Below are 12,152 nucleotides of genomic sequence, written 5' to 3'. Positions count from 1 at the left end.
TCTGGCTTCTGCTGCATTGAGAAATTAGCTCCTAGGAAATCATGGCCCTGTTGAAAATAATATATTTTATTGGCTCTTTTAATAACTTCTCTCTCTCACTCTGTGTCTCTTGCTCTCTGTCTCTCTCTGTCTCTCTCTGTTTTTCGTCACCCTCTCTAGGTGTACATTTAAAAAAATTTTTTTAATGTTTTATTTATTTCTGAGAGAGAGAGAGAGGCAGTTTGAGCAGGGGAGGGTCAGAGAGAAAGGGAGATACAGAATCTGAAGCAGGCTTCAGGCTCCGAGCTAGCTGTCAGCACAGAGTCTGATGCGGGGCTCAAACCCATGAACTGTGAGATCATGACCTAAACCAAAGTCGGGTGCTTAACCAACTGAGCCACCCAGGTGCCCCACATTTTTTTCTCCATCTGTGTAGATTGAGATTTGATGGGCTTTTTGGATCTCTCGATTGGTCTTTTCCAACATTTCAGTAGAATTCTCAGCTATTAGTTTTCAGTTTTTGACTCTGACTCCTCTCTTTTCTTTCACTCAAGACTCCAATGACATTAAATTTCTGTCCTTCATGTTTCTTGACCTCAGTTGTGTATTTTCTGTTTCTTTGTCACTCCATGTACTGACCTGCATAATTCTTCTGCTCTGTTTTCTAGTTCACTCATATTCTCCTCAGCTATTTAAAATATGCTTATTATCTATCCAAAATTTCCAAATTTAGTTGGTATCTTTCATTGCTAGATGTTCTGTTTGAATCTTTTTTGAATCTGCTGTACAACTCCTTCCTACATTTTGTTTTTAAAAATTTTCAAATCTAAGAAAAACTTGAAGTAATCGTACCTAAGTACTCTTTACTCCACATCATCAGCTGTTGTTATCATTCTACCACATTTGCCTCTGTTCTGTCTCTCTCTTTTGAATCACTTGAAAGCAAATATATGACTTCTAATGGGAAATATAATGACACTGCTCCTTTTTATACTTAGCAGGTATTTCCTAAGATTAAGAACATTCTTTTACATAACCATAATGCTGTTATCACAGTCTATAAACTTAAAATTGATATAGTATTTTCTGATATACACTACATGTTCATATTTCCTCAGTTTTTCAATAATCTTTATAGTGGTTTTTAAAAATGAAGTCTAGTGATTCATCACTTACGTACAACACTCAGTGCTCATTACAGCAAGTGTCCTTCTTAATACCCAACACCCATCTAGCCCATCGTGTTGTATATTAACTAAAATATAAATAAAATAAATAAAAATAAAAATGAAGTCCAGGATCCAGTCAAGGATCACATGCTACTTTGCATTGTTAAGCTTTTTAGTTTCCTTTAGTGTAGATAAGTTCCCTTGACATTTTTTAAAAATGTTTTTTATTTACTTCTGAGAGGGAGAGAGAGACAGCGTGAGGAGGGGAAGGGTCAGGGAGAGAGGGAGATGATACAGAATCTGAAGCAGGCTCCAAGCTCCGAGCTAGCTGTCAGCACAGAGCTCGACGTGGGGCTTGAACCCATGAACCGTGAGATCATGACCTGAGCCAAAGCCAGACGTTTAACTGACTGAGCCACCCAGGTGCCCTGATAAGTTCCCTCGACATCTGAGGAGGAAGGGGCTTTTTGGGTTTTGTTTTTCAGGATGTTGACATTTTTTAAGTCCCATTGTCTTAAAGAATTGTTGTAATTTTATTTTACTTTATTTTTTAATTTTAAAGTTTATCTATTTTTTGAGAGAGAAAGAGAAAGCATGAGTTGGGGAGGAGCAGAGAGAGAGGAAGAAAGAATCCCAAGCAGGCTCTGAGCTGTCAGCATAGAGCCCAACTTGAGGCTTGAACTCACAAACCATGAGATCATAACCAGAGCCCAAATCAAGAGTTGGACTTAACCCACTGAGCCACCCAGGCACCCCAGAATTGTTGTAATTAAAAAAAAAATAGATTCCTGTGCTCTGAAGATAACTTCAAGTTTATCTGTTAGTACTTCAAACAGTAGAAACACAGTTCTTTTTATAGTCTGTATCTAATAAGTGCCCTATGTGAAACCTTTGATGGTCTTTCTAATATCTTTAGTTTCTGCTAATTTTGTTCATGGTGTCTAGTTTTCTTGTGTGTTTGCTGATTTCTATTCTTCATTGTCCTAAAATGTAGGGATTTTTTAGTTTTTGAGGTTTGGCATTGATGGTGCCTTCCTGGACAAGAGAATGATAATTGCTTCTGACCCGCATCTTAGGTTCTGTTAATCTGGGAATGCCCTAGACCTAACTCATGGTTTGGAGTTCTCTGGACAGTTTAGCAGTATGGATGTGGGCTGCAATTTTGAGTCACAAGTGACCCCAACTTTTGGGATGTTTTTTCCTTTTCTTTTTCTTTTTCTTCTCTTTCTCTGTTTAGCACCTTGACAAGTTTTTCTATGGCTTTCAGGGGATGGTGATGGAGTGGCCAGCTGTAATTTTGGGTCCCAGCGTAAAGTGAAAAAAGATTTCTCATTATATTTCCCATCTTGAGCAGACTCTAATCATTGACTTCTGTCTCCCTGCCCAGCAAGGCCACCAAGCAATGCCCCAGTTTTTCAAGATTAGTGAATGCCCTAGGGCAAAAGCGACTATGGAGTTGAGGGCTTTGCTTACTTTTGTAGTGCGTTTAGATTTTGGTCTGATGATTGCTTACTATATTGATAGCCTTTTAATACTTTTAAGAAGATTACAATTTTTTCACCTCAAGTTTTTAGTAGTGTTCACATAAATGGTTGGTTCAACCAACTGTTACCTGGCATTTACTGGAAATGGAAGTCCTCTTTAATTTTAGGAGAAAAATATATTTTTCTTATTATTAGAAATGTAGGCTGGATACAGGTATTTTTCATACTATTGTAATAGAAATCGATCTGGCCAAGCTCTGTGACACCAACACACTAAGAATTTCATAGTCAATATATACCAGTGTGATAACTGAGAGAAGAAAAATGGCCCTGTTTTATGCCAGATGGTTCAAGTATAGTTTTATAGTATGTAACCAATCTCTGTCATTAGTTTTCATTACTGAATTCTGTTGTCACAGCCACCCAGTATGAAATAAAAGAGTTACTTTTGACATTTTAATAAAAGGTAGACATACAGCATTTAACAAGTAGCTGCTAGTGAGGATGTATGAGACAATGATCAGTGCTGAAAGCACTCAGGTTGAGCAGGGTCAAGCTAGTTTGCTGTTCACTTGCTTCTGGGAATTACCACATCCCGAATGGCTGGTGGAGATTGATGAAAGCACCAGTGCCTTTCTTCATTCATGTTAGTTGGAGCCGTGGAAGGGTCAAAGAGTAAATCCAGGTTTGCTCTAATATGTATGGCAGGCTTTATGAAAAGTATTCTAACTAATTTCTGTGAAAGGAAATTTGATTCCCAGGCATTATTTTTGTCAGAAGAATTTGATTAACAAATAAGATTACTTAAAAAATTTTTTTAATGTTTGTTTATTTTTGAGAGAGAAGGTGGGGGAGGGGCAGAGAGAGGGAGACACAGAATCTGAAGCAGGCTCCAGGCTCTGAGTGCTCACCAGAGAGCCTGACATGGGGCTCAAACTCATGAACCTTGAAATCATAACCTGAGCCGAAGTTGGACGCTTAACTGACTGAGCCACCCAGGCTCAGATCACTTTTAAATAATATTTGCAAATAACTCTATTTTGTTAGTACTTAGAGGAAATATATGTAAAATGTACCAGTTTTTTGTAAAGAATTTTCTCTCTAACCCTCTATAGTGTTGTATACTTATTTGAAGTATGAAAATGAAGTATATCTAGTTATCTTTTGGACTCAGATGACCCAGAATTCTTGGATCAATGTAAACTTCTGCAGAGACTCTGTTATGTGCTACTTATATTCAGATGTGGGATAATTTGTGTATGAAATTACCTGTCCTGGGTTACTTAATCCAAATATCTAATGACTTTCCATGATTTCCAGACTTTTAGCCATCCTGGATGGTACATTTGATGGTACAAATGAATTAGTCTATGCATTATATATAAGTGCAAAATATATAAGCTTATTCTCTCCTACTCTGATAGAAATAAGGCATTTTTAATTTGCCTTTGTAAATAGCAACTTGCTCCATTATGTGTTAGTTATTTGCAAATCTTCCTAATAAACCCCAGGAGTAAATTTTAAGAAATGTATGATTCCTAAAAATATAATAATAATCTAGAGACTGCTAGATTTCAAGTAATAGAAACTTAGTTCAAACTTCAGTACGGCTCAATTAAAATAAGAAATTTAGTAGTCCATTTAGTTAGGACACTAGGATGGCTCATAGGATCAAAAGATGAACCACTTGTACCAGGGCTGCAAAGTTTAGATTTGCTTTTAATAGCAATATGGTTCACTCATATTCATCATTCTTTCCTCCTATCATCTATCCATCCTGTTCACCTTTCTGCTTTTATCTCCTTTTTTTTTTTTTTCAAGAAAGCTTTTTTCCATGGGGTGCCTGGGAGACTCACTTGGTTAAGCGGCTGACTCCTGATTTCGCCTCAGGTCACAATCTCATGGTTGTAAGACTGAGCCCTGTGGTCATGCTCCACGCCTGGAGCCAGTTTGGAATTCTCTCTCTGCCCCTTTCCTGCTCACTCTTTCTCTCACTCTCTCAAAATGAATAAATAAATACATGTTGTTGTTTTTTTTAAAAAGTACCTTTTGCATGTGGTGAGGAAGATGGCTGCCAATAGCTTTAAATTCATGTTCAGCCCAGAAAATCCAAGGAAAAATTACTCTCTTTATCAAGATCCAGCTATTATTCAAGGGAAGGATTCCGATTGGCATTATTAGAGTCACATGCTCACACCGAAGACCATCCAGAGCATTACGAGAATTGTACACTCTGTTTGGCCAGGTCTCTCTACCCTTTCTGTACAGGGCAGTGGGTTCTTAAAGGAAGAAGGAGAATGGGTGGGTGTGTGTGTGTATGGGGAATTATACTAGACAGCCAGAAGAAATCCTTTATAAAAGTAGAGTATTAAAAGGAGTTAAGAGCTGTTGGGTATTCCTAATTGAGTATGCATTTTTGAATCCAAGTAAGATACATAGGTTTGAGAAAATATTTACTAAACCCATTATATGCATATGAGAAGATATTTTCTCATGTTAGAAAATTCCATAATTAGAATAATTGATACAGCACACTGGAGGAAAGGACACTTGAATTACGGATTGCTGTGTTAGGAAAAGAAATTTACATACCCAATATTTTCCTTTGCTTTTATTTCTTCCACAAAGGAGTTGTAAAGAAATGGTAGACTGCAGCCTTTTACAAAAATTATTTTTAATTTTTGCTATACCAACAGGAGGGGGCCACTACATTTGTTGTTGACATTAAAATATGAGTTGATGGTTAAACTGATTGATTGATTTGATGGTTAAATTCAAAATAATGAAATTTAGTTATCAATTAATGGTAATTTCAGTATCTCTTCTTTCTTGCAGCCAATTAATAAATAACTATGTATTTGTTTATGAATTGCTGCAATGAAAGCAATATGAATTGCCTGGCATTCATAAGAAGCCTATAAAATAGTTCACCTTGAATGATGTGTGTGTGTTGTGAATTGAAGCAAATTCTTCAAATGAATATTCATCCTGTGTAATAGTTGTAGAAATCAGAGTCATTCCATTAGTGTGTTTCTGCAAGCCAACTGGTCTGTAGGATCTGGTGGTAACAGAATCAGTGGTATATACAGTAGAAGTTATGTTTTAATAAAGCAAACATGGATTTAAAGTAGCTTGTCTGCCATGTTTATATCCACATATTTGACAAAATGAACAAGGCCATCAAAAACTGCCTTTGGAAATTTTGGCCTAAATGGTTCTCAAGCTCTTCATGCTATGGTAACACATTAGAAATAATAGACAGTCTGCAGTTATTTATAAGGATTTCACTTTGTCAAGAGACTACGGCCACAGAATATAGCTCAGATGACATTTGTGTCATAGAATATTAATTGGCTCAGATAATTTAGAAATTCCTGGCTGGATCTAAGGATTTAAATGATTTCATCAAAATTCATTCTAATAGCACAGCTTTCATGTGTGGCTTCATTCTTAACAGCCTCTCTCCTCTCAGAGGGGCAAGAGGGCTGCTGACGGGTTCAAGCTCATAACCTACCTGTCAGCAACCTCAGTGGAAAGAAAGGTGCCTCTTTGGCAGCAGTTCCAGTAAAGTCAGAATTAAGCCTCATTGGCTCTCACTGGTTTGACTCTAATCACTTGCCATGTCCAGGACCAATCACTGTGTCCAGAGAGATGTGATATTGGGATAAGCCACTCCTGGACTGGGGTAAAGAGCGGGGTGTTTCTCTGAGGGAAAATAGTTTTGATTTCAGAAGAAGGATAAATAGATAGAGGGTGGTAAAAACTTAGAGAAAAATCTGACAAATGATTCTTTTTTTTTAAATGAAGATATCTTTGAGAAAGGAAGCATATGTGGTTTAGTGATTTAGCTACCTATCCAATCATTCAACAAATATTTATTGACTCCATGCTAGGCATTATGTTAGGCATATATACCAGTGATGAGGATGATGGGTCAGGATCTCTTATCTCATGGGACTTTCTCTCTGGTGAAGAAGGCAGACATAGAAATCTAGTTATACAAATTATTTACTTAATATGTGAAAAGTAAAATCACTGTAAGACTTCAGAAAAGGCTTTCTAGAGACAGTGATGTTTCAACTGACCCCTGTAGGATGAGTTTAAGTTAGCATGGGAAAGACGGTGGCGCTGAAAAAGAGAGCTCCAGAGATTTATCTCTAAATAACCTTGTAGTTTGATCAGGGGAAACAGGGCAGCCTGAGAACCTAAACAAAATGGACCTGACTATACTAGTAGGGTTAATGGACTTGGAAGGAGAAGCTGGGCATTCTAGAGAAAAGAACTATGCATTTTACCAGGTCGTCTGAGAGTATCTGTAATAGTGTCTCATAATTCAGATCCATACATGGATCAGGACACTTTCTGAAAGAAGATCTAGCTAAAGCTTAGACAGTCTCAATTTTAATATACCTTTTCAAAAAAATTTATTGCCTTTTTTGGTTCTTCAAGTGAGAAGGGGCTGGAAAATATGTCCTTGGTTGCTCGGTAGAGAAATTAAAATGTTTACTTCTGGCCATTCAAGTTCTGCAAGTAGGTATTCATTGTTAATACACCAAGTTGACACTAATTGTCTCTCACTTGATGCCTAAAATAAATAACAATGTCAAGACATCAGCTCTGTAAATCTTGGATTAGGTGGCAAAAATGGATAATCCAGGTTAATTTCAGACATCTGAGGAGTGCTGTAACTTAAATTTCACTAGTCCTAGTCGCTGTTTGTATTGTGCTTCATTTTTGGATTTTATCTTCAAATTTTCAACTTGCATTGGAATATTTTTGCATTGGAAAAATTCATTAGGCACGAATTAGATTTTCTCCCCTTTTACCATCTACACTCTTAGCAAATGAGGATATCTGCTTCTCAGAAGGGTAGACTGGGTAGTGCACGTCTGTCCTCCTGCTGAGGACATCTAGGAAACCTGGACATCTTATAAACAGAAGCCTGCTTCAAGGCACCAGAAGGCTAACAAGGTGGTGAAAATTATCAAGCCATCTCTAGGGGGAACAGGTACCCAGGGAATTGAGCCCCAAAATTAGAACCCCTGAGAGTGCATACAACTTCTGAGAAAGAAGCTGAGAGACTAAGAGTTGGGACAGTCTTTGTGGGCTAAAGCAACAGAGATTGGTGACCAGGGCCTCCCAAGGGTAAAAGACTCCAGGTGAATTCCTGTTCGGATTTGGACTTCAAAGGGCTGCCTCAACGGAATAGGGATAAACCGAAAGTTGGCCCATGAAGCCACTTGAAAAAACAAGCCATAGGGGCGCCTGGGTGGCTTAGTCGGTTAAGCGTCCGACTTTCGCTTAGGTCATGATCTCGCGGTTCGTGGGTTCGAGCCCCGCGTCGGGCTCTGTGCTGACTGCCAGCTCAGAGCCTGGAGCCTATTTCGGAGTCTGTGTCTCCCTCTCTCTCTGTCCCTCCCCTGCTCACGCTGTCTCTCTCCTAGAAATAAATAAATATTTAAAAAAAAAAAAAAAACAAAAACAAAAAACAAGCCATAGAGTGGGCAAAGACATTTACAAAAATATGGAACTGACAAAATGTTTGCATCTATAATATTTGAAGGACTTCCACAAATCAAGAAATAAAAGACAACCGAAAAGAAAAAGTCAAGAGATTTGCTTCATAAGACATTTCAAAGAAGGGGACATCCAAATGGACAATCAGCATATGTGAAGATACTCAATCTCGTCAGTAATCAGGAAAATGCAAATTAGTAGCACAGTGAGCTATGATGATACACCATTGGATAGCTAAAATTTAGGTTGCTAATAGCAAGTGTTAGCAAATTTGGGTGGCAACCAGATCTCTCATACACTGCTGGTGGGAGCATAAAGAAGTACAATAACTTAGAAGGCTGCTTAGCATTATCTCCCATAGTTTCAGATACGCTTACCCTACAATCCAACAATTCCATTCTGAGATATATGGTCTGCTTGGCCTTGTGTGAAGAAAGACATTTGTAAGACTGTTCATGTCTTATTCATGATAGCCTCAAGCTGGAAACAACTCAAATGTTAACCAATAGAATGGATTAATAAATAATAGTGTATTTCAAACAGTAAACTATTAAACTTAAATGAAAAGAGGTTGGAGCTATATGCAATGAAATAGATACATAGAGTAGAACAGAGGAAGCCAGACACCGAGGACTGCATACTGTATGATTCCATTGTTTCAAATATTAGAAACTGGGCAAAACTATAGTGCTTAGGGATGGATGCTTAGGTAATAAAAGAAAATTAAGGAAGTGATTTCTACAAAAGTGAAGAGAGTGATTACCTTTAGTGGGGAGAAACAGCTTAGTGATTGAGAAGGGATGTGAGGGTCCTTCTGGGGGTGCTGACAGTGTTCTGTATCTTTACCTGGGTGATCATGACATGGATATTCATGTGGTAAAAAATTCATTGAGCTGTAATGGATATAACTTTTCTGTATGTATATAAAATTTCACAGTAAAATCTTTTAAAAGACTATATCACTTTATCTTTTATCCACCTCATTGTAACTAAAAGCAGAATTTATCACATGCTCTGGGCGCCTGGGTGGCTCAGTCAGTTAAGCATCCAACTTCAGCTCAGGTCATGATCTCACGGTTCGTGGGTTCGAGCTCTGCGTCGGGCTCTGTGCTGACAGCTAGCTCAGAGGCTGGAGCCTGCTTCGGATTCTGTGGCTCTCTCTCTCTCTGACCCTTTCCTGCTCACGCTGCCTCTCTCTCTCTCAGAAATAAATAAAACATTAAAAAATTAAAAAAAAAAGAATTTATCACATGCTCAATCGAATTGCAATAATTTTTTCACTTAGAGTTGTGACCAAGCCTGAATGCAGGCAGATATGCAAAGTCAAAGTCAATTCCAGTTAGATTTCTGGGTGCTTGTGCTAGAAGCCATAACACTCACTTTCTTTTGCACTCCTCAAAGCCATTATGATTTTATTTATTTATTTTTAAAGTTTATTTATTTTGAGTGTGTGTGTGTATGTGTGCGCACGCATGCAAGCAGGGGAGGGGCAGGGAGGGGTGAGAGAGAGAATCCCAGGCAGGGCTGGGACTCATGAATCATGTGGGGCTTGAACTCATGAACCATGAGATCATGACCTGAACCAAAATCTAGAGTCAGAGGCTCAAGCCACTGAGCCACCCAGGTGCTCCTAATTCTATATTATAATTAATATAGTACTTTGCAAATAGTAGATACTCTCTTAAATCGAAAGATAATTGAATTCCATGTAAGAAAAGTAATCTATTTTTGAACTGTAATACTTGTAAATTCTTGGTTTAAATTATGAAAATGATGTGAATTAGGGTTCACAAATAATAAATAAACACTTACTGCAGCTGTGGTTCTCTCTGTTCCTGTCCTTAGTGTTAAAACAAAACAAAACAAAAAAATGACCCCACATGGGTCACTTATGCTAAGCCCAAGTCAGCAAACCAAGACTTACTACCTAATATGCAGTTTCAGCCTCTCCTAGGAATGTTACCTTTGATCATTCAATCTGGAATTACCTGGTCAGTAGTGAGGTAATCTGCTTGATAGATCCCATCCCCTGTAGAAAAGTGACTATTGCCTGAAATAATCCATTACTTTAACTTTCTTTTTCCCATCCCCATCTGCCTATCTAACCCTTCCATTTAGTAGAGCTTTTTGGAGCTCCTTTCTTTTTACTCAATGAGATTCTGCCCTATTCATGAATAATTGAATAAAGCCAACTTGATCTTCAAGTTTACTTAGTTGAATTTTGTTTTTTAACATTACCTTCTTCCCATATGGCTCATAGTTGGCTGTTTGACTTGTTCCCTGACTGTATCTGGCCTGGTTCTAAATTTTAACAGGCTTCTAGCACGTGACATTTTTCTCAGAGAAGCAGTTCTTTTTGTAATTTGAGGCCTAGGAAAATTAGTTTTCACCATCTTGTGATATTTGGGTTTATAATACAAAATATGTATTTGGTTTTCATCATTTCGGTACAGAGCTCCTAAAACCTTTGGAATTTCCTGAGTGAGGAAAGCAATAAAGGTGTCTTTTTTATGTTAATGAGATGACTTCTGGACCCCACCTGAGGATGAGGGTCTGGTTGCCAGAAGAACCATCATATCATTAAAGGGTTGGAACTTTCAGTCCTACCCACCTCTGGGGAGGGGAGGCTAGAGGAGAGAGGGGCTGGAGGTTGAATCAGTGTTTTGTTTTCTTTTAATATAAAATTTTTAAAAANCCAACAGACACATGAAATATTTACTTATTTTGAGAGAGAGAGAGAGTGAGCGAATAGGGGAAGGGTGGGGGCGAGGGGGGAGAGAGAGAATCCCAAGCAGGTTCCAGATTCAGTGCAGGGCCAAGGACCAGTTTTTAATGACCAAACATTTGATCAATCATGCCTGTGTAGTAAGTCCTCCATAAAAGTCCAAAAGGACAGGGTTTGGAAAGCTTCCAGGTTAGTGAATATGTAGAGATTTGGGGAGAGTGGAGCCCTGAGAGAAGGCATGGAAAGTCTGTACCCCTTCCCACATACCTTGTCCTCTGCATCTCTTCTATCTGGCTGTTCCTAAATTATATCTTTTTATAATAAACCCATGCTCTAGTTAAGTGAAATGTTTCTTTGAGTTCTGGGAGTCACTCAAAGAAGTTAACTGAACCTGAGGATGGGTCTTGGAAACCTCTGATTTATCTCTAGGTGGTCACAGTACAGGTAACAACTCTTGGGTTTGTGGTGAGCATCTGGTGGTCGTGGGGGAGAGAGTCTTGTAGGAATGAACCCTTAACTTGTAGAATCTGATGCTAACTCTGGGTCGATAGTGTCAGAATTGAGTTGAATTGTACGACAGCCAACTGGTATCCTGAGAATTGCTTCTTGGTGTGGGGATCATTCCCCTCAGCCCTACTTTCCCACCCCCCACATTGGAATTGGTGACCAGAAGAAAACACATCTTCACTTTTGTTTTCTTCACCATAGGTCAAACAAGAGGATTCTTTGTGAAATTTATCTCTCTAATCTACATCAGACATAATAGGTCATACATTTTGCAGAGACAGATTGTTTTCAGGAAGTATTTCAATGAGAAAGAAAGCAGAGGCCAGTGAGAAACCTGTGACATCTAAAGTAATCCAACTTAAAAGAGATAAGACAAATAGAAAACCAAGGAGCGTAACAGCTTTAGAAACAGTAGAAACACAGAAGATGAAGTAAGATTAAAACATTAAAATTAGTCCTTTTATTCTGAGTTTCTGAAGAACCCCTCACTGACAACAAAAGTCATGTTGCATTTGACCATTTCCCCTAAGGTTTTCTTTGATATTATCCTGCTAAAATGGTGTTTGGGGGTAAAGAAAAATTTATCAGTGTTCCAGAGTATAATTGCCCTACCCTTGCTGTGGCAGTAGCAGAAATTGAAGACATGAATGGATTCATTGCTTTTCTTCTTAAACCAAGCTTTCTGCTAATGCTAAAACTAAGACCAATTATAATGCCAGGTACTGTACAAAGTATTTATAAAATACTTGACTGTACAAAGTCAAGTATTTT

This window comes from Crocuta crocuta, unplaced genomic scaffold (assembly GCF_008692635.1).
Source record: "Crocuta crocuta isolate KB4526 unplaced genomic scaffold, BGI_CrCroc_1.0 scaffold388, whole genome shotgun sequence".
NCBI lineage: Eukaryota > Metazoa > Chordata > Mammalia > Carnivora > Hyaenidae > Crocuta > Crocuta crocuta.
The sequence above is the reverse complement of the archived record's forward strand: the minus strand, read 5'-3'. Positions refer to the sequence as shown.